At 44.4% G+C, this 21,527-nt stretch overlaps 1 long non-coding RNA gene across 1 annotated transcript; it reads right to left on the bottom strand.

The window, feature by feature from the left end:
- Positions 1-1,380: 1,380 nt before the first annotated feature.
- On the bottom strand, positions 1,381-6,061 carry LOC120398612. The gene is made up of 3 exons (XR_005594577.1): positions 5,982-6,061; positions 2,207-2,288; positions 1,381-1,517 (listed from the first exon to the last, which is right to left on the bottom strand). It is a non-coding gene; the product is annotated as an uncharacterized LOC120398612 (long non-coding RNA).
- Positions 6,062-21,527: the final 15,466 nt, after the last annotated feature.

Below are 21,527 nucleotides of genomic sequence, written 5' to 3' on the forward strand. Positions count from 1 at the left end.
CTGTCTGCAGCTGTGTCCAGTTCTGTAATCAAGACATTAATAGACTACTGAGCACTTCCAACCATTCTAAGAACCCTAGTTTATTCTCATTACACAGCTGTAAGATAGGTCAGTATTGCCATTCCTTTTGTAAAGATGGGGAAACTGAGGCTGCCTAACTTTCCTAAGGCCACAGTGTCAGATCTGGGATTAGATTTCATTTGTACCTGACTCCCAACCCTATGCTCTGGATGCACCTTTCTACCTGCCCAACTGTTTTCATTAGCACTAAAATTCAGCAGATTCATTAACAAAATTGGTAGATGGTGTGGTAAGATGAGGCCCTGAAACATAAACCCTTGTATCAGAGGCCCAGTATGAGGCCTAAGGCCTGAACTAAAGTAATGGTCAAGATTTTGTTAACATAAAGCAAAGTTAAGTGTGAGCCAGAGGCAGGCCCTGCTCACAGAAGCTGGCAAGGAAAGGGCTGATTTTGCAAAAATATACATACCTACATGTATTGGACACTAGAGACAAAAGGGTAATATGATAGATAGAGTTGTTTTGTTCGAAACAACATGTACAAGGTGAGAGGTGATACCTCACTGCGTAGAGGGGTTCCATCTTGCTGAGTAGTGGGGTTGCACCTCAATACGTCAGGAGTGATATTAACGTGTTTGTACCTGTGTATAAGAATGCATCCCTGCAGGGTTGTCTTTGTCTGGCCTAGGGGACAGTGGAGAGTTCTGCCACTGACTGAGCCGGTCCATTGTCAGGGGCCACATATTCATAGTATGTCCTGTAGCGTCTGCAGGAAACTATTACCGTGCTTCGTTTGGCAATAAACCTGGCTGGGTGCCTTCGTACCTGATTGGAGTCTGTGGTCATTGGGGGTTCTCTTGGGGTCTGCTGTGTCAGCGATCTGCAGAGCTGGGGCAGCACACAGAGGGAACAAACTTAGGCAGCCGACAATTATCAACATTGAACAGAGCAGAGCACCACACCGGTGACGTCTGATGACAGATGGGTCAGTGATAGCCAGCAAACATCAGCTTAATTAGGACTCAGTTGTGACCCAAGAAGCTCTTAATGCCAACACGTATATTATGATTCTGCATGTACATTCAGTTTCGCTAAGGAATGTCATGTGAGGCTTTAAATGAAATCCTGGGTCTCCTTGGTTATTAATATCATTGGGAAATGGATGCACTGTTATTTATATATACTGAAAATATGCTCTTCTAGTGTTAGTCACCAGGAGAGGTGAAAAAACAGACGAGATGTTCTGTCAGACAAGAGATGTTTATTCATCTGTCTGTCAGGATGTAATTTAAGCACTGTCAGTTAACACAATGGGTGTCCATTTACATGTGGAATCAAATGTTAAGTTATCAAAGAGATGTGAAGTTAACATGGGAGCAGCACACAGAAGACCAAGCCTTGGGCAGTTAGCCTCTCTGTGAGCGAGGATAATGAACTCGGGGTGGGGAGGGGGTATATCTGGGAGGCAAAAATAAGACACTTCCCTCATCCTGCACCTAAGAAGTAAACAAACATTCATGAAAACAGGATCCCAGCTAACCTTGATTGAAAATGCTGCAAAGAACTTTGGTGAGATAAGTTTCTTTAAACAGAAGACTAACCTGTTAGTTAAGATTAGTCTCTAGAAAGCATGTTATGATTTTTGTTTTGCATGTTTCCAATATTCTTATACACTATCACCTGAATCTAAACTTATTCCAGTTTTCAATATAACTACAGCTAAGGGTGGCAATATTAAGCAAAGTGCTGATCCTGAGTTGAAGCTTACAAACTGGTATGTGCTATTCCCCAGAGGCCTTGGTAATTCTGTGAGTAGCTAGTGTCAGGGGCTGGATATCACAGAGAAATGTGTCAAAGGGACTCAGGGACTGGTTGCACCTATTGTTAATCTGCAAGGCAAAGTGGCATAACCTGGAGAATGCATAAGTGGCTAACCGGCTGGTGGTGTTAGGGAGCTGGCACCCAGCTAAGCAAAAGTAAGACTCCTTCACCCTGGAGACGGGAGTAACAAGGTGTCTCACAGTCCTGGGTACCCTGAGAAATGTCACACCCATCCTGAAATGTTTGTGCATAGAAAACTCCCATTAACTACAGTGGTAGTTATTTGCAGAGAGCCAGCAGGGTCTGGTATTAGCCATTAACATCCATTTCTTGGTGAGGAAAATGAGCTGCATGCATTACTTACTGGCTATTGAGAAGTCCTCAGAGCTGAGTACATTCTTGATATGGCTGCTTCTCTTCCTGTTACATCTCATGTGGGCTTTAATCTGACAATACACAGCATATGCATGTAACAGTGCATCAGTAATGTTAACAAAGTTCTTAAATTACTCACAAGAAGCACCATATGCTTTTTCACATGGTGGTAATTTTTCATTACTGCTCCCCATCCCCACCTAAATTGTGCTTTTCAGACTGATGCATTATGTTGCAATATGTCAGATCACTTTGCATAAATCACCTTCCATGATGTTACATAGTCACAATACAAAGTGACTCATGTAATCTACACTCATGCATCACCGTGGGATGCACCACAGAGGAAAGGTGGCTAAAAAGGTGCTTACCAAGGCTTTGCATTGAAGGAAAGATTAGTTTGATAAATAAAGCTGTTGTAGAACTTAAACAAATGTGCTGCATTATCACCTGCAGCAGCAAAAACCAACAACAAAAGAAACCCTAGGACCTGAATTTTTCCTCAGGCATTGCACAGTAATTATCTGTCCTTTTTCTGAGGCCAGCAAATACTGCATACTTGAATGTATCCCTGTTTAAGACAGCAATAATTATTTAACATATGAAGGGTCACATGTTCTTTTTAGTGTTAACTTCAAATAGGAGAGTAGGAGTGAATACTATTCCATGCTATGTGAAAAACTGGGTTATCCTCTCTCCACCCAAAATATATAATGCTATGTAGCGTTAAGATTTTGTTTAACTTTTGTCTTAAAGTCTTACACAATTTCCTTCTCTCAACTATCAAGGCTGCAGAATGAACACAACAGGAGATCTGCCAGACATCATCTGTAGGGGGATACCCTCCCCCCATAGTATCTACTGTAAGCTGGACAATTTTGAAGTTACTGGGATCTGTTCCAGTCCTTTCTAAATGTTATTGCCTGAGCAACAGGAGAGGAGATGGTCTTTGGCCAAATTTAATCACTAAATTTAATCTTCCAAATATAATCATCTGAAAACATCAGCTATTGTAGGATTTTGGCCTGGGCACCTTTGGATGCTAACTACCAATGTGTCAGCTCAGGATGCTATCATTTTCTGGAATCTAAAATAATAAAAAAACAGACTGGATGACCTTACCTACAAAGAAGCCTCTACACAAAAAGCTAGCTGCTTGTTATGATAGAATATGCAAGTGGGTGAGAGATTTTCCCTCCTGAATTTCTAAGACCTACATATCAGGTTGCTTCCATATCACATCTTGCATGAGGTAACACCAAGTGGCTGCATATGATCTGTCATAACCAGGCATAATTTCACCCTGCATCTTGACAAGCAAAAAAACTCCTTTTGACCACAGGAAGAGAGACCTAGTTTACAGAAGGAAAAAAAGTGTGTTCGCTCACTCATGTTTAAATTTTAGTGTAGGAAAGTCCATTGTAGTTTTAACATGTATTTAGCTGGTTAAGGTCAGCATGCTCATTAAAACATGTTCTACCATGGTACTTTCCCCCATCTATGCATGGCTTTTTGACTTGTTTGGAGTGTTGAGTGCTTGCATGTCAAGATGACAGTCTTCTTAGAAGAGCCACAGATGATTGATATAGGTATTAGAATGCACTCCGTATTATTTATTTATTTATTTGAAGTCTTATAGTTGAAACAAACTGAAAAGGTTGTCCACTGCCCACTAACACAGTAACTACAAAAAACACATTAGTTCTGAATGCAGGCGTAGGCCATATGATGCTTGTTCTAGCTAAGAACTGTTATCTAAACTTCTGTGGTTGACAGGATAGTTTGAAAACATCAAGTCACTCCATACTGGAGGAAATATTTATATTTAACAAAACTGATACACGATAGATTTAATATATGTAGACATGGAGCAAATAAATAAAAATAAATCCTTTAAATTTTAAACTTTTTAGAACAGTAGCATTGTCGTTTAAACTTGAGATCTATTTATACTGTCATTTACACATTTCAAGGTGGGACAACTCCCACTCAGTGTGGAAAAAGGTGACTGTGGGTGTTAAAAAAAAGAGAGACCTGTCTCCTAATTAGAAGTTTTCAGCAATATATCTTGCTGTGAATAGAATAACCTTTCTTGAGGAAAAAATAGAGCCATTATGCACACATCTGTGCACACTAGAATAATAGATGTTTAAGAACAAGGCTTTGGATTGCTTTGATAAAATTCTGCATTAAATCAAGTTGTTTCAGCAGTTGAATTCATCACAAAGGGACCACTTCCCCATGCACATTATCTTTTAATATGCCATTTCTCACCAGACTAATTTCTGATAATTTTGTCAGGAAATGCTCTTTTTAAAAGTAATCTTTTCTAAGACTGGTACATACATGCCAAAGCAGAAGTAGAAGGGATAGACAGTTTACGTAAAATCTGAACGGTGGAAGAATAGATATTTTAGAGATTGCATGTCAATCTAAGAATTCTAGGTAGGAATACATGTAAGAGAAATATAATTTAACGTTTAATGACACCTTTTTGTATTTCAAGCAGACAAATAGATGACCTCTGTCTGTCTTTCTCTCTCACATATATAAATATATATTCTGGGTTTTTTCAGACAGACTAAATTTCCTTCCATTTGATGTCACATACTGTACAATATACTGAAATTCATGACGACCCAAAAATTATCCTTCCAAGTTTGTATATATTGATTGTCATGGTGTAGCCAAATCAAAAAGAGCATTAATAATTATATCAATGTAGGATCACAATTATTTATATAGCTTTGTAATCGTAAAAAGGAGTTTCGCAAACATCCAGAAAATAAAGGACCCAACCTTGCTCCCCAGTGAAGTTAATATAAAAAATGCCAGTTAATTCATGTATCTGTACAGAGAAGTTTGTATTCAAGGAGCCATCCTGGCTCCCAGTGAAGTTCTGTCAATGAGTGTGGGTGGTTGAAGTAGTAAGAGGAATACTGTGAATCTGCTAAGGAGGAGTCACCAGGCCTAATAAGTTGTCAGTCTCAAGCAGGGTCGGCTCCCCATCCTCTTCCTCATGTTCATACAACAGTTTCAAGTTTGATAGGGATGTCCTGTAATTTGAAGGCAGGTCTGATAAAGCATTTCTATAGTCCAAAAAATATATTTTGAACTGTGATACAATGTGATGCACTATCAGGAAGTGACAATGTGGTGTCTTGTGTCCGAAACATACCATACTAATGTAGCGACTTGCACTACAGCACAAACATTAGGCCATCACAATGGAACTACTTTGTCTTCAGAGGCCAAAGTCTAAAGGTAAAGAAGGTCTGATCCAGAGGGTTTGGATCCAGATTCAGATCAGAAATTAAACGTCTTCAAATCTTGGAAGTCAGCGTAGCTCCATTATGACTTACAGCAGCTGAGGATCTGTGGCCAACTGAAGACACAGATACAACTTGTGAAGTGAGTCTTTGATTTGAAGTGCCAAAATTTGAGTGAAGGAAGGTTGGATCTATGGTTCCAGTTTGGGTCCCTTGGTGGATTTTTCTATAAGTCCTCAGTTAACTGCAGCTCGGGTTCATAATAGTATGAACTCTAAGCCTGGCCTCAGGCCTACACTGGATTCAAAGCATATTTTTTCTATATTTTTTTAAATAGACATAATCCTTCCTGTGTAATTGTAAATAATTTTAGCGAATTATACATCATACGCATGTCATTCCATATTAGGGCTTTGATTACATTGATATGTTACTTTCATGGTTTATGAAGTCTGCAGGGCTTTTTCTGTGCATCTGCACCACGAAACAACTTACCCATTTCTCAGCAACTATGCAGATACTGATGCAGTAGCGGCCCAAGTCATCAGTTATGGCTGAAGAGCCTGCAGAGCAGGGAGGAAGGTGGTCAAGGTGACACAGTTCATATTTGTGTGACAGGTTCCCCCAGGTGCCACCTGGAACTGGGATACTGAGCCCTCTGACTCACCATCCTGGGCTCCCTCTCAGCACTGTGCTGCTGTGGCAGGCTATAGATGGCTCCCACTAGCATTCACACAGGCAGTGAGTGGGACACACCCAGCTGCAGTTACCTGCGGGCATTGACCAGCCACTACATGAACCAACAATAGAGAGGCCAAAATAATCCCCAGCCCCCAGACTAGGACCGCAGAGCTGTACCGCCCTGCCCTGATCGAAGCCCCTACCAGTATGAATTTATTACCCAATTCACCTTTCCTTCAATGTGGAGAGGAATATGCACACTTGTGGTAACCGAGCTGAGATTTTCCCCTGACACTTCAGTCAAAGGCACACTGGTTTAGATTAAAACACAAAACAAGTTTATTAACTACAAAAAAGATAGATTTTAAGTGATTATAAGTAAGCAGGCTTGTAGATTCACAAGGCACAAGCTGCACTTGCTTTGCAGCTTGGGCTCCCCATCCCCGTTCCAAGTCCTTTTCCTTAGGAGCTTCTCGTAGGTGCTGAGTTGTGGGGGAGTGAAGAACAACAGATGATGTCACTTCCGCCGTATATAGCTTTTCCATATGGTGAGAATCCTTTGTTCCAACTCAGTTCCCAGACCAGCTTGTGGAAAAACACAGGTATCCAAAATGGAGTCCAGAGTCATGTGGGCTGGTCACATGCCCTTGCAGAGTCAGAGCAGCCATTACTTACAGGCTGTCTGGAGCATTCCCAGGATGCCTCACCAGGTAGGGGATAAGCTTCTCCTAAGGCCTATTGTTTTCCCTAATGGCCCATTACCCATTACAACCAGCTATTTAGACTGGAAGCATCTTGCCTACTGGGTGTCACCAGTGATGAGCTGCCAAAATCTTAACAACGGGTTCCCTATAAAAAGTTCTGATTTAACAACGGGTTCCCTATAAAAAGTTCTGATTTAAGGGATGTGCGACAGCATGTATTTTTTGTACCAATAGGGTTACCATACGTCCATATTTTCCCAGGAGGTGATTAAGAACCGAAAAGCCTGACATGTCCAGGAAAATACAGATGTATTTTAACCCTACCTAAAGTTCTTTTTTAAAAAGATGGGGCTGAACTAGAAATGAGCTCCGTTTCACATGTGTGGGTGGTGATCAGGGACAGTCTCAATTTTTGGGTCTTTTTCTTATATAGGCTCCTATTACCCCTCACCCCCGTCCCGATTTTTCACACTTGCTGTCTGGTCACTCTGGGTGTGCACATGTGTGGGTCCCAGCTGCTCCCTGCCCCCCCCCTCATTGAAGCAGGTGTGCAGGGTTACTGCCCTGGGAACTGCAGGGCACCAGTGGATGTGGGGCTGGCTGCAGATAGGGGCGTGGGGCAGGGCTAGCTGGAGGCAGGGAGTGACATGGGCTGGCTGTGGGCAGGTGATGCAGACGGGCGGGCTGCGGGTGGCTGCGGGCAGGGGGTGGCTGCGGGCGGCTGTGGGCAGGGGGTGGCTGCAGGCAGGAGGTGGCTGTGGCAGGGGCTGCAGGCAGAGGCTGGCTGCGGGCAGAGGCTGGCTGTGGCAAGGGCTGGCTGCGGGCAGAGGGCGGCTGTGGGCAGAGGGTGGCTGCGGGTGGCTGTGGGCAGGGGGTGGGGCAGGGGGCTGGCTGCGGACAGGGGGCTGGCTGTGGGCAGGGGCTGGCTGCGGGTGGCTGTGGGCAGGGGGGTGGCTGGGGCAGGGGGCGGCTGCGGGCCGGGGGTGGCTGGGGGTGGCTGTGGGCAGAGGGTGGCTGGGGTGGCTGGGGGCAGGGGCTGGCTGCGGGCAGGGGGTGGCTGGGGTGGCTGCGGGCAGAGGCTGGCTGCGGGCAGAGGGCGGCTGTGGGCAGGGGCTGGCTGGGGGCAGGGGGTGGCTGCGGGTGGCTGGGGTGGGGCACGGTGGCTGGGGGCAGGGGCTGGCTGGGGTAGGGGCAGGGGCTGGCTGGGGCTGGCTGGGGGCAGGGGTGGCTGGGGCTGGCTGTGGGCAGGGGGTGGCTGGGGGCAGGGGGTGGCTGTGGGTGGCTGGGGCGGGGGGTGGCTGCGGGTGGCTGGGGGGGGCAGGGGGTGGCTGCGGGTGGCTGGGGGGGGCCGGGGGGGGCTGTGGCTGGCTGGGGGCAGGGGCTGGCTGGGGGTGGCTGTGGGTGGCTGGGGGCAGGGGCGGGACAGGGGCTGGCTGGGGGTAGGAGCTGGCTGTGGGTGGCTGGGGGCAGGGGGTGGCTGGAGGCAGGGGCTGGCTGGGGGTGGCTGGGGGCAGGGGCTGGCTGGGGGCAGAGGGCGGCTGGGGGCAGGGGGTGGCTGCGGGTGGCTGGGGGCAGGGGGTGGCTGGGGCAGGGAAGGCGGGGGAGGGGCGCAGACACTCACGGGGGGGGGGGGGCTGGGAGCAGCAGGACGCAGCCGGGGACTCACCAGGCAGCAGCAGGAGCCCCAGGGCCAGAGGTCCAAAGAGCAGGAGCAGCAACAGGGCCAGGAGGCAGCTCACATGGCTCTCGCAGCACAGCGCAGCGCCCCCCGGCGGCCGGGAGGAGGAATTACAGGCTTCCCAGGCAGAGCCCATCAAAGCTTCCCTCGCAGGGAAGCTAGTTAACAAGCGGTTCTAAAACCGCTTCTAAATTTAACAACGGGTTCGCGCGAACCGGTGCGAACCGGCTCCAGCTCACCCCTGGGTGTCACCTAGGTGTAACTACATGTGAAATACAGATACATAGTCAATATGTATAACTTCAGATACAAAAATGATACATGCATACGAATAGGATAATCATATTCAGCAAATCATAACTTTTCCAATGACACCTTACATGACCTGTCTTGTATAAAATACATCATAATCATCCCATAATCATATCATAATAATACCACTATTAAGAATATGGGGTGCAGTGTCACAACTTGCACCCCCTCATCCCTGGGCTGACTGTATGGAGAACTAGTCCTCTGGCATAAGTTAGAGCAGAAAAAAGCATCTCAGATCTAACCTGTAACACCACTGTAACAACCTCAGCCTCTCAAGCAGAGATTTCAAGCAAGCTAAATGATGCCATTTTTACCTTCAAAAGGAGACCTGCATTTTAAAAAATGCACTATATATAGTAATATACTATTAGTAATAGTTATATGTTGAATTCTCAAAATAGCAAGAGTAGATTATGAAGATATGGATAGCAATGTATTTTTAGTATGTGGCATGATTTTGCAAAGTTTGGAAATTATTTTATTTCCAAAGGGAACTTGAAAAAATATGCTAGGCTTTGGGGCAGTCAGAATATCTGATATTTATATATGACCAAACTGTTGATAACTCTATTTACAGTCCAGAGCGGGCTCTTTCAGGTGTAAAGGACTCTTTGAAGTGAGTAAGGGTATCAAAGTCTGTCCCACAATAGAAAACTTTAAAATACTTGTATATAATCTTTTATAGTAGTTATGGTGCATCTCTCCCACTCCCTTTTCTGATGCTTGTCTTTTAAGATATAAGATTTCCAGGACAGGGACTGTGTTTACCTTTGTGCCATGGGGGTCCCAATTCGGACCTATGGAAAATACCATAATATTTTTTTCCCTAGGGTGACTCCATGTTCCCATGGGATTTATAACAATTCAAAGCTCAAACCATTTGCCAGTGACTCCACAATGCCTAACACAAGAACAGAGGCAGCTCAGACTCACCCAGGTGCTGCTGAATGCCACTCCTACTTTTACTAGGATATCTGGGATGGTTGGTACAGAACACTACAATTTGCTCATTTGAAAAAAAAATCACACTTGCTGATTACTATTAGTAATTTGGTTGCCATGTCGATGGCTTAGTGCCAGTTGCCTGCTTCATGTTACCTTGGGGGATTCTCATCCCCTGCTCTGGCAGAGCACAGTGGTCGGACACCTGGTTTAACCAGCTCTCTTGGGATTCCCCGGCTGGAGGTGAGGCCGGGAGAAGAGCATCATGGCCAGAGTGCAGCTGCACTCTAGTGATCCCAGGCCCTGAGGGGCCATAACAAGGTGACAGAGCAGGAGGGCTGCTCTAAATTGCATCAGGCTGCCATAGAATCAGTCTCAGGAAGCTACAAACAACTCCTTTGCATCCCCCTCCCTTTCAGCTGCATACAGCAAATACTGGGCACAGCAGAGAATCAGAATGTAAATGTGTTTTAGGAGATGCAGCAGATTTTAGCAAAAGAAAAACTCCAGAGATAGGACAGAAAACTGTAGGAGCCATAACATAAGGTTACACAACAGTGGTTGAACCGTGACTTCCCTGTTATGGTAGAAAACCTTGGCCAATCTCCTTGTCCACATTAGGTGTAGAAGGAAAGAATAGAAGCAATATACTGTTAACTGTAGCCTTGCCACATATATGCAGTAGACTCTACATCACCATTTCTGCCATGAAGCTAATTATATAGTCATTTTCATACCAGTTACATGCTGGCAGCACCAGTATCAACTTACATACAGTCATGGTCAGGTGAGCCTCTGGAAGGAAGGTCATTGCTTAGCACTGTACTGAGAGAAAACATTGACCATTGCTCCAACTGATTCCCCTCTGTCACCCTGCCTCAGGTCTCAGAAATAATTAACATGTGTAGATTTTTTTTGTAATGAGAATAAATGTACAGCAAATGTATGTTTTATGCTATTTATTATGCCTCTCTATTGTGAATGTGTTTGCACTGAAATATTTTTAATTAAAAAGTTCTCTTAAAGTGGAGGAACCAACTAGGGGAAAAGCTCTTCTTGGCCTGCTGCTCACAAACAGGGAAGAAATAGTAGAGGAAGCAATAGTGGATGGGAACCTGGGAGGCAGTGACCATGAGATAGTCGAGTTCAGGATCCTGATACAAGGAAGAAAGGAGAGCAGTAGAACAGAGACCCTGGACTTCAGAAAAGCAGACTTCAACTCCCTCAGGGAACTGATGGGCAAGGTCCCCTGGGAGAATAACATGACGGGGAAAGGAGTCGAGGAAAGCTGGCTGTATTTTAAAGAATCCTTATTGAGGTTGCAGGAACAAACCATCCCGATGTGTAGGAAGAAAAGTAAATATGGCAGGCGACCAGCTTGGCTTAACAGTGAAATCCTTGCTCGTCTTAAACACAAAAAAACAGCTTACAAGAAGTGGAAGATTGGACAAATAACCAGGGAGGAGTATAAAAGTATTGCTCAGGCATGCAGGAGTGAAATTAGGAAGGCCAAATCACACTTGGAGTTGCAGCTAGCTGGAGATGTTAGGAGTAACAAGAAGGGTTTCTTCAGGTATGTTAGCAACAAGAAGAAAGTCAAGGAAAGTGTGGGCCCCTTGCTGAATGAGGGAGGGAACCTAGTGACAGAGGATGTGGAGAAAGCTAGTGTACTCAATGCTTTTTTTGCCTCTGTCTTCACAGACAAGGTCAGCTCCCAGACAGCTGTACTCTGCAGCACGGTATGGGGAGGAGGTGACCAGCTCTCTGTGGAGAAAGAAGTAGTTCGGGACTATTTAGAAAAGCTGGACGAGCACAAGTCCATGGGGCCGGATGCGCTGCATCCAAGGGTGCTAAAGGAGTTGGCCGATGAGATTGCAGAGCCATTGGCCATTAGCTTTGAAAAATCGTGGCGATCGGGGGAGGTCCCGGATGACTGGAAAAAAGCTAATGTAGTGCCCATCTTTAAAAAAGGGAAGAAGGAAGATCCAGGGAACTACAGGCCAGTCAGTCTCACCTCAGTCCCTGGAAAAATCATGGAACAGGTCCTCAAGGAATCAATTCTGAACCACTTAAAGGAGGGGAAAGTGATCAGGAACAGTCAGCATGGATTCACCAAGGGCAAGTCATGCCTGACTAACCTAATTGCCTTCTATGATGAGATAACCGGCTCTGTGGATGAGGGGAAAGCAGTGGATGTGCTATTTCTGGACTTTAGCAAAGCTTTTGATACAGTCTCCCACAGTATTCTTGCCAGCAAGTTAAAGAAGTCTGGGCTGGATGAATGGACGGTAAGGTGGATAGAAAACTGGCTAGATGGTTGGGCTCAACGGGTAGTGATCAATGGTTCCATGTCTAGTTGGCAGCCGGTATCAAGTGGAGTGCCCCAAGGGTTGGTGCTGGGGCCGGTTTTGTTCAATATCTTCATTAACGATCTGGAGGATGGTGTGGACTGCACCCTTAGCAAGTTTGCAGATGACACTAAACTGGGAGGAGTGGTTGATACGCTGGAGGGTAGGGATAGAATACAGAGGGATCTAAACAAATTAGGGGATTGGGCCAAAAGAAATATGATGAGGTTCAACAAGGACAAGTGCAGAGTCCTGCATTTAGGACGGAAGAATCCCATGCACTGCTATAGACTAGGGACCGAATGGCTGGGCAGCAGTTCTGCAGAAAGGGACCTAGGGGTTACAGTGGACGAAAAGCTGAATATGAGTCAACAGTGTGCCCTTGTTGCCAAGAAGGCTAATGGCATTTTGGGTTGTATAAGTAGGGGCATTTCCAGCAGATCGAGGGATGTGATCATTCCCCTCTATTCAGCACTGGTGAGGCCTCATTTGGAGTACTGTGTCCAGTTTTGGGCCCCACACTACAAGAAGGATGTGGATAAATTGAAGAGAGTCCAGCGGAGGGCAACAAAAATGATTAGGGGGCTGGAGCACATGACTTATGAGGAGAGGCTGAGGGAACTGAGATTGTTTAGCCTGCAGAAGAGAAGAATGAGGGGGGATTTGATAGCTGCTTTCAACTACCTGAAAGGGGGTTCCAAAGAGAATGGATCTAGACTGTTCTCAGTGGTAGAAGATGACAGAACAAGGAGTAATGGTCTCAAGTTGCAGAGGGGGAGGTTTAGGTTGGACATTAGGAAAAACTTTTTCACTAGTAGGGTGGTGAAGCACTGGAATGGTGGTGGAATCTCCTTCCTTAGAGGTTTTTAAGGTCAGGCTTGACAAAGCCCTGGCTGGGATGATTTAGTTGGGTTTGATCCTGCTTTGAGCAGGGGGTTGGACTAGATGACCTCCTAGTCCAACTAGGAGGTCCCTTCCAACCCTGAGATTCTATGATTCTATGATTCTATGGACAATGAACTGACTACTAAAACAACCATAATGCAAAAGATAACCTTGATGCGTTCAGCTAAAGAAATACCTTTTTTGCACCTTAATTTGTTACTGCTAGCTACATTTCCTTTCGAACAGAGCATCTAACAGTGGAATAAACTCATTCTGGTTTGCTGTTCCTCTGCTACTCTGTACATTATGAGCTAAAGTTTCAACCAGCTTCAAACTTAAACATGCAAATTTTGCATGCACATTCAATGTGTTTGCCAAATTCATGTTTGCAAACACCATTCAAGTAAATATGCCCATAGTTAAGTAATTGGAGCATTTGAAATTTTACCCTCTCCTTTTTTGAGCTCTGTCCATCATCGGGAAAAAATTTGATTTATTAAACCATCAGGGTGATAAACTCACTGTATCTCAGATTCCATCACAAAATACTTAGCTGATCTCACTTACTCAGTCATGCTTTTTGATGTTGGAATATGTACAGAGTGTTTTGTCCTATGTGCTCTTTGGCTGCTGATAGTGAAAGCGGATATTGTGCTCCCTATTCATAACAAGCACTTGAAGGTGAACCAGTTATATACTAGTGGTTCAGTATTTGAGGCAAAGTTTTGCAGCCAAAAGTTCATTTAAACAAAAACTACTCATCCTGGAGTTGAGTTCAGCAGGGAAAGGCCAAGGATACAGAGAAATCTGCTCTTTAACTATCATTGTCCATTATCTAGCACACATTAAAAGGTATAGATTTATCTCTTTGAAAATCTGACAGTTGAAAAGGACAGTGTTAAGGTATTAGAAATCTATGGCCAGGTTCACCAATTCGCTCTGGTTGCTTTGTGCTGCTCCAGAGATGCAAAACAGCCATAAACCCCATTAAGCCATATTTATAACTGCTTTGTTTGCTGGAGCAGTGCTGAACAGCCAGAATGTACTCATGGTGTTGGTCCGCATACTGTGGCCAAGATTTTCAACAGGAGCCTACAGTTTGGCTCCTAAATAAGAGTCCAGATTTTCAGAAATACTGAGCACCCATGAGGTCCTGCCTATTTCTATCCAGGCAGGTCCAGACACTTATGCAGTTGCCTAAATATGGATTTCGGTGCCTAATTTCAGTCTCTTAAGTTAGAAAATATTCACACACATGGATGTAGACGCTGAACTGCCATTCTTTGTAACTTCTTGGAAGTTGGAAATTGCAAAGTATTCCCATGCCAAAATGATTTTGTGCTTCTATTGTCCCATGAACACTCTTTCCCATAGTAGGGTTACTCATTGTGATGAGTATTGTGCAGTGGGCAGTGATTCTTTTTCATTCTAGTAAAAGAGCGTGGAAGCATTTGCTTATAAAAATAAACACCCGGGGATTGCAAACAGCCTAGAAACAAAGGAAGGCTAGATCTGGGGTCTCTGCCAGCTTTACGAGTCAACCTTTAGGCAAAGTCTCTGGAAAAATAATAAAAGTAGTAATGGAATGGACAACCTGGTCCTTTTCAAGCGATTAATGATAGGTAAGCCTTGGCTCAATGCAATGATTGCCTTTTTCCACAGGCAGGAAGTCAAGCTATTATTAGCTTTTCATGCCAAAGTAGAGAGAATCGTCTCTGTTTTCTACTGAAGCAGAATAGTCCTCACAGCCAAGACAGCTGACATGTTTGTTGCAGTGTGAGCTTCTTGCACTATTAGCCTTTCCCTCCTATATGTATTATGGACCAGATCCTCAGCTGGTGGAAGTTGCCATAGAATAATTGATTTCAGTTGAGATAAGCTGATTTACACCACCTGAGGATCTGGCCCTTAGAGGTAACCTTTCAAGTTAATGTTTTGTCCTGAAACAAATCCCTGGTCTGAACAGCCCAACATTACTGAAGTTCAAGAACTTGAACCCAGATCTGGATCAGAGTTTTGCAGTTGTCCTTTAGTAGTTCTATTATAGGCTGCAACAGAACCATAGGCCCAAACATGTCAAGCTTCCCCAGGGTTTGAAATCTGGGTCAGAATTTTACGGCTCATGCCCCTCTCTAATCTTCCCTAAAATAGCAGCATTTCAACTCAAACAGGAATGAGATCTCTAGGGCCATCAATATGTAAGGAACAGTTGCAGTGTCTGTAGGGAGAAGATACAAAGATAATTTCCAGGAATTTTGGGAGTTTGCCATGCCATTTAGCCCCATTAATGGATGCAGAAGGAAGAAAGGGTTGAATTATTTGTCAAGGAAGAGTTTCTGGAATTAAGCTGGTTGGTGGGTTGAGTCATCACTGGGAAGTGCAGCACCATTTTGGCAGCTGCAGAGTCATGCTGGGGGTGGAGACTGGAGGGAAACTGGGAAGGCAAGGGATAACTTGGTGCTTGTCACTTGGGACTGTGGGAGGCTGTAGCAATTGACAGGGATGAACAGAGGTAGAGCTGGCTGGAGACACATAGATGGAATCATTTTCCATCAGTATATATGGCTCCAAGGAAATCCAAATGCCTGGCAAATTTGGGTTGATTTCACTGGAATTTCATTATGGAAGAAAACCAGAAAATAAAAGTTCCAACACTGTTGAAACATCCTCTTTCAATATTTTCAGAACAAACTACTTGATTATTAATTTTGAAACACTTTTTGGTTTGAATATTTTGACTTACAATACAACACAAAATAAAAGTCAAAATGAAACAAAATGTGTCAATCATCTTGAAATGTTTTCCCCCCCCTCTGGAGTTTGCCTAGTTCTATCCAGGCAGGTCCAGACACTTATGGAGAAATTTCTGGAGAAATTCAAAATTTCTTTCTGGAGAAATTCAAAATTTTCAGGTTTTGGTTCAAGTCAGAACAAAGTCCAATTTCAAAATCCTTCCCAAAATAGAGCTTTTGTACTGCACCTGTCTCTAGAGGGAGGGTCAGGTTAATTGTCACTTAGGAGGAAGTGGCACTGAGAGGGGGAAATTCAGGCTTCTCTGGGCCAAAGGTGTTGGGAAGTAGCCCCTCTTCCTCACATTTTATAGGAGGATTCCCAGACCAGAGTGTTCTGAGCTGGCTGCATGGGAAAATGGACTGCCTAGGCCCTACCACACTCCAGGGATAGAATCCTAGTGTGTGGGCTCTATCCCAGCTCTTCCTCATGCAGGCATCCACCATTTACAGTGGTCTAGTTCAGGAGGGGGAATCAGAACCTTATCAAGGAAGAGCTGGAGTGATACTATTCCTGCTCTTGCCAACTTAATTTAACCATTGGAGGGCTCTGACTATGGTGCTACATTTATCACATGTCTGGGTCCTGCATCTGCGAAACCCTCTCTAGAGGGAAAACCATATGCACAGCATTTCCTTGAACTCTCCATGTGATTAGCTGAGAAGTCACAAAATGGAGTGGACAAGAAGCATCTTGTGATTTTCTAACTTTAGTGGAGATGTTTTGTTAATTAAATCTGCCTTTCAAGGCATTTTAAATGAACAGTCTGTCAGCAGCTAATTCCAAAGTACTTCCCTTAAAAAAAAAAAAAAAAAAAAGCTGGCCCTGAGAGTACGGCACTAATATTGTGTCAGCTTTCTGCTACAGTCAAGAATTCTATTAGTACATGTGCTTTTAAATTAAAGCCAAATCACAGTGGAAGGCAATGCTGCTGCTGTTCTGTATCATCTCAGTCCCTTACAGTGTATTCTCAAGGGGACTCTTTCACAAAGTTCCTAACCTTAAGACAGACTTTCCAAAGGCTTTCATCTGCAGCAGAATGGAGTATCGTGAAACCTATGTACATCCTCAGGAGACATGGCAAAGGTTACTAGGTATTATTGACCTGAAATGTAATAATGTCCCTCAAGACTAACCTTGAAAGCTTTATGCTCTGAGCAAGTAACACTATCTAGATCATCCCTCGGTCTCTGGGAATATTATAACTTTCCAGAATGCTGAAAAAGGGCAAAAGGAAATTACCTCCTTTTCTGCAACAGGCCTGCAAGGCACTCAAATCACTTCTTTCTGTTAAGTAGGTTGTCATACTGGTATTGTTAATATACTATCATGGAGGGCGCACCAGATGCCTTAATGCCTTCATTTCCAAAGAAAATAAATATGAGGATTGAATACAGACTTGATGAGTTTTAGGGCCCAGATTCTCAGATGGTGTAAACTGACTGAGTTCTCCTGACTTAATTGGAGCTACACTGATTTTATACTAGCTAAGCATGTAGTTTACAGCACAGAATAAGGTACAATTTGCTATATAAAAAAGATTTTTTTAAAGACAAGGTTATCTAAATTTTGCCCAGCTAGAGGCATAGGCAGTTTGCATACAGAGCAGCAGGTGACAGCTGCCATCACTTTTGGTCTGGAGGGGTTCCATCTAAATCGCCTGTATTTCTCTTAAAAAAGAAAAGAAAGAAAGAAAGTGACCATGGGCCACATTTTAAATGGGACCTATACTTGAGGCACATCGGGTGGGATTTTTCAAAAGCATCTAAGTGACTTAGAAGCACAACTCCCATTGACTTTCGATAGAACTTTCCATTTTGAATTTCCCACTCTTCTGGCTTAAGAGAACCAGCAGGCTACTATGGCAGAAAAGTAGTGTTTCACTTTTCTTCTTGGTATGACATGAGTGGGGTTCATTTGTTCATAGGAGGGCCTCCAATTTGCAGTTTCATCCTCTGGTCCCTTTCCATAACATAATAAAACTGCTCCACACATCAATACTCAGCTGCCCCATAACTTAAAACATCAACTCAGGACAGCCATCAAAGTGAAGTCATTTAAAGTTATAGAAGTGTTATGAAGGCACCTACTCGTATGCTGCAGGTGCCCTTTACATGGCGTAACTCTCCATCCAAAGTGCAGCAATGTAAGAGAACCCACATCACTCCTTCCTCCCCAGCAACCCATTTTCAAAAGCCGATGTGTGTGTGTGTGTGTGTGTGTGTGTGTGTGTGTGTGTGTGTGTGTGTGTGTGTGTAAGTCATTAGATTCTGGCTATTTGGGACCAAAGTGGGGAACAATAATGAAAATAATACTCAACACTCCCCCCATCCCTCAGCACACCTCTTTCCCAAATGCTTGTGGGGAGAGGCGGGGAGAGGGCCTTATAGCATATTCAGAAGTTACTCCTGGCTCTGAAGGACCAAGGGAAGAAGGAAGCTATGGAATCAGATCCTTCCTGGAGAACATCCACCAGCAGGTCTCTTGTTTGTCACTAGAAGGCTCAACCTTGAACTGCCTGATTTTCAGAGGGAGACATTCCTACCTTTAGCTACTATATGTGTGACATGACCTAGTAATTTCAGTCAAGTTCCTGGTGGAGAGGGATCTGCATTACAAAACCATCTTGGTAGCAATCTCAATAGAGGTGCCAAGGACTGACAAAACTTAAAAAATGAATTCACATTTCACCCCCAAGAGGCTGTCCCTACCAGACCAGCTGAAGCTAACCTGGCCCTCCTGCCATTCTCAGTGGCATGCCATACCATTGTGGAATGTTCTCCCTGTCCCATCCTCTTGTGGCATGCCAGCTGGTAAGGAGAGGAGTTGGTTTGTCCACTGAGATGAAAAATGGGAATGTGCCCAGGACTGATGGAAGGAGTTAGGAGAACTCCTTGTTGAGAACCACTGCTCTTAGAGCTCTAGAGCAGTGGTTCTCAATCTTTTCCATACCAGGATCTACACGGAATCTCCCTCCCTGTTATCCAGGCTCTCCTTCCTATTTAGCAATAGGAAATGTGGTCATGGTCCCTAATACAGTCACTGAGACCCATGGATCTAGTGAATGATGAATCTTAGGTTTGAAGGAAAAACAAAAATAGAAGACAGATGCTGAACCTCACCAGTGCAATTTCCATAAGTAGTTGCATTGAAAATCTTTTGCGTTGTGTACACTAGACAGGTAATTTCCAGTAGGGTAGCAACTAGATTACCCATGTAAGTGACTATAGGTTATAACATGAGGAGGGTCAATTACATCAGTTTCCTTCCTAGCAATGCATGACCATTGAATGTGTTGCTCCTCAAGCCCTTTTAACACAGTTAAGAAAATAGCTGTCTTTTCCCTGTTACCAAAATGCAGCATTCACACCTAATGCTGCACCAACACTAAACTCTCCCCACTTTCTGTAAGTATTCTGTCTCCTGTAACTGCGCTCCTAGTACTGATATCAGTCAGAGTCAGGAATGAACCCGCATCCTCTTGTTAACTCCCACATCATGTTTATACAAACTCCAGGCTCAGCCCTTCATCTGTCAACTTGTGAATGGAGAATTTGCAGTGGGAACTGATAGCAGCCTTTAACATAGAAATCAGGAAATACGCCTGTGCATTTCTCGTAAGGAAGCAGCAATCTGCACTCAGTTCCTTGGGGACTTTTCAGTGACTGGTCATGTCTTGTGAAGCATTTACTCATCCCTTTTGAGACTGAAAGTATGACCTACATATTCCTTATAGTCAGCTGCCGGAATAATAATGCATGATCACCCTAGAACCAACGTCTCCTGCATGTTGTGTGTTGCTTGCTTCTATTTTATTTTAATTCACTTTTATTTTAAACCTTACAGTGATCCTGGGCCTTCACCCACCCCCACTCCCAAATCAAAGGATCTGCAGTATAGTGAAATCTCCATAAAATGAAAAGCAGGACATGTCTTCTACTGAATCTTTGCTAGTCTTCCTGTTGGCCAGAGGTGGGGTCACTCGTGAGAGACTGAAGATTCCTAATTCTCCAGGGATGAGTGCATTGTTTTCATTGCACTTCCAGACCGTAGGCAAATTTTTCAGAAGTGCCTAAGTGACTTAAGAGTCTAATTGGCATTTCCAAAATGTGATCTAGACATTTAGAAGCATTTGTACCATCGACATCAGGGGACTTAGGCTCCCAAGTCACCTATGAAAATTTTGTTCAGAGTTTGTACCCTGACCAAGCTCTGAACCCAAATGATGCTCCCAGTCCCACTGCCATTGAGTCATACCTCTGTAAATAAACTTTTAAAGACTTTGCCCAAAAATGACTCACAAGGAAAAGTTTTGAGGAGAACTTGCATTTTTTTCTAGCTGCACGGAGTTTAGAATAAAACTAGTGTGTGACAAGCACATTTACTTGAATAGAATGCTGTGGGTGACACTTCTGGGCGTGAAAATAGATAATGAGCCAGTTACTTTTTTGAAGCACTCAGTTTATAGAAAGTTGTACCTTTTTTCTCTGGCATCATATTGCCTGTAACTAGGCAGATAGGCAAATGGCCTTCTGATGAATGCTCACTTTCAGCCTGTTTGAAGGAAGTTGGTGTTGTGATGGCTGTCATATGAGCTAGTGAAGGTTCCAGGAACCCAGGGCTGGCCTTACCATGAGGCGAACTGAGGTGGCTGCCTCAGGTGCCAGACTGTGTGTGTATAGGGGGGCGCCACTAGGACCCAGAGTGTAGAAAATTGTGTCTGCAGCTGGTGCATATGTATTCTCTCTGCTCTAGATGCACAGAGATGGTGGAGTGCTGTGCTGGAGGAAGGAGGGCACAAGAGACATAACAGGCAGGCAGGGGAAAAGGTGAGAGGGAATAACAGAAAGCAGCAGGAACTGCAGAGAGAGAGAGGAGGAGGAGCCTCTTATGTATCTCTCTAGCACCCCCAGGAGCCTGGACTGATTAACACCAGCTTCTCAGGGAGCTTCCTGTTTCCTGCTGCTTCCCTGAACCCACTTGATGAGAACAGGCAGTCAACTGAAGTAGTAGGAGCCAGTTAGGCCCTTAAGATACTGATATCTTCCCTCACTCAGGCCCTGCTACCCGCCTGCTTATTTGTCCCCTTCAACTGAGTGTTGAGAGCCACTATCGCTGGCACAGAACAGCAGTCATGAGTGAAAGAAGAAAGCACCCCTCTGGGACAGCATTCAGAAAAAGAAAGAAAGCAAAGGAAGCTTTTCTTTCTAAGCAGGAAGGAGCTCTCCTGAGATACATAGACACAAATGTTCACGGTGAGCCTTCCAACCCCAGTGAGGATGTGAGTGGTAAGGAGATGCCTGATCTTCCAGTTCGTCAGAGTGCAGGTGACCTGGCAGCTACTGCAGCATCCATATTTCCATCTCAAATGGATGTAACTATGCACATTCCTGAAGAAAAGTGTAGATCACAGAAGAGTGTGGTGGAGGAGCAAGAAATGGCTGCTGCTGAGTTTAGTTCCTTAAGTCTAGATGATCCAGGACTGTGGACCCACTTGAGCAGTAGCCTGAGTGACTTCCTTGTACTGCATGGGCCACAGCAAATGAAAAACTTCATGGTCCACAAAGACAATGAAAATAGAAGTTTCCATCCAACACATTACTGGCATGAAATCCCCAATGGTGACAAAGTGGAGAGGCCATGACTTATGTACTCAAACCCCCAGTATACTGCATACCATTTTTATTGCAAACTCTTC

The sequence above is a fragment of the Mauremys reevesii genome, linkage group 2 (genome assembly GCF_016161935.1).
Source record: "Mauremys reevesii isolate NIE-2019 linkage group 2, ASM1616193v1, whole genome shotgun sequence".
Taxonomy (NCBI): domain Eukaryota; kingdom Metazoa; phylum Chordata; order Testudines; family Geoemydidae; genus Mauremys; species Mauremys reevesii.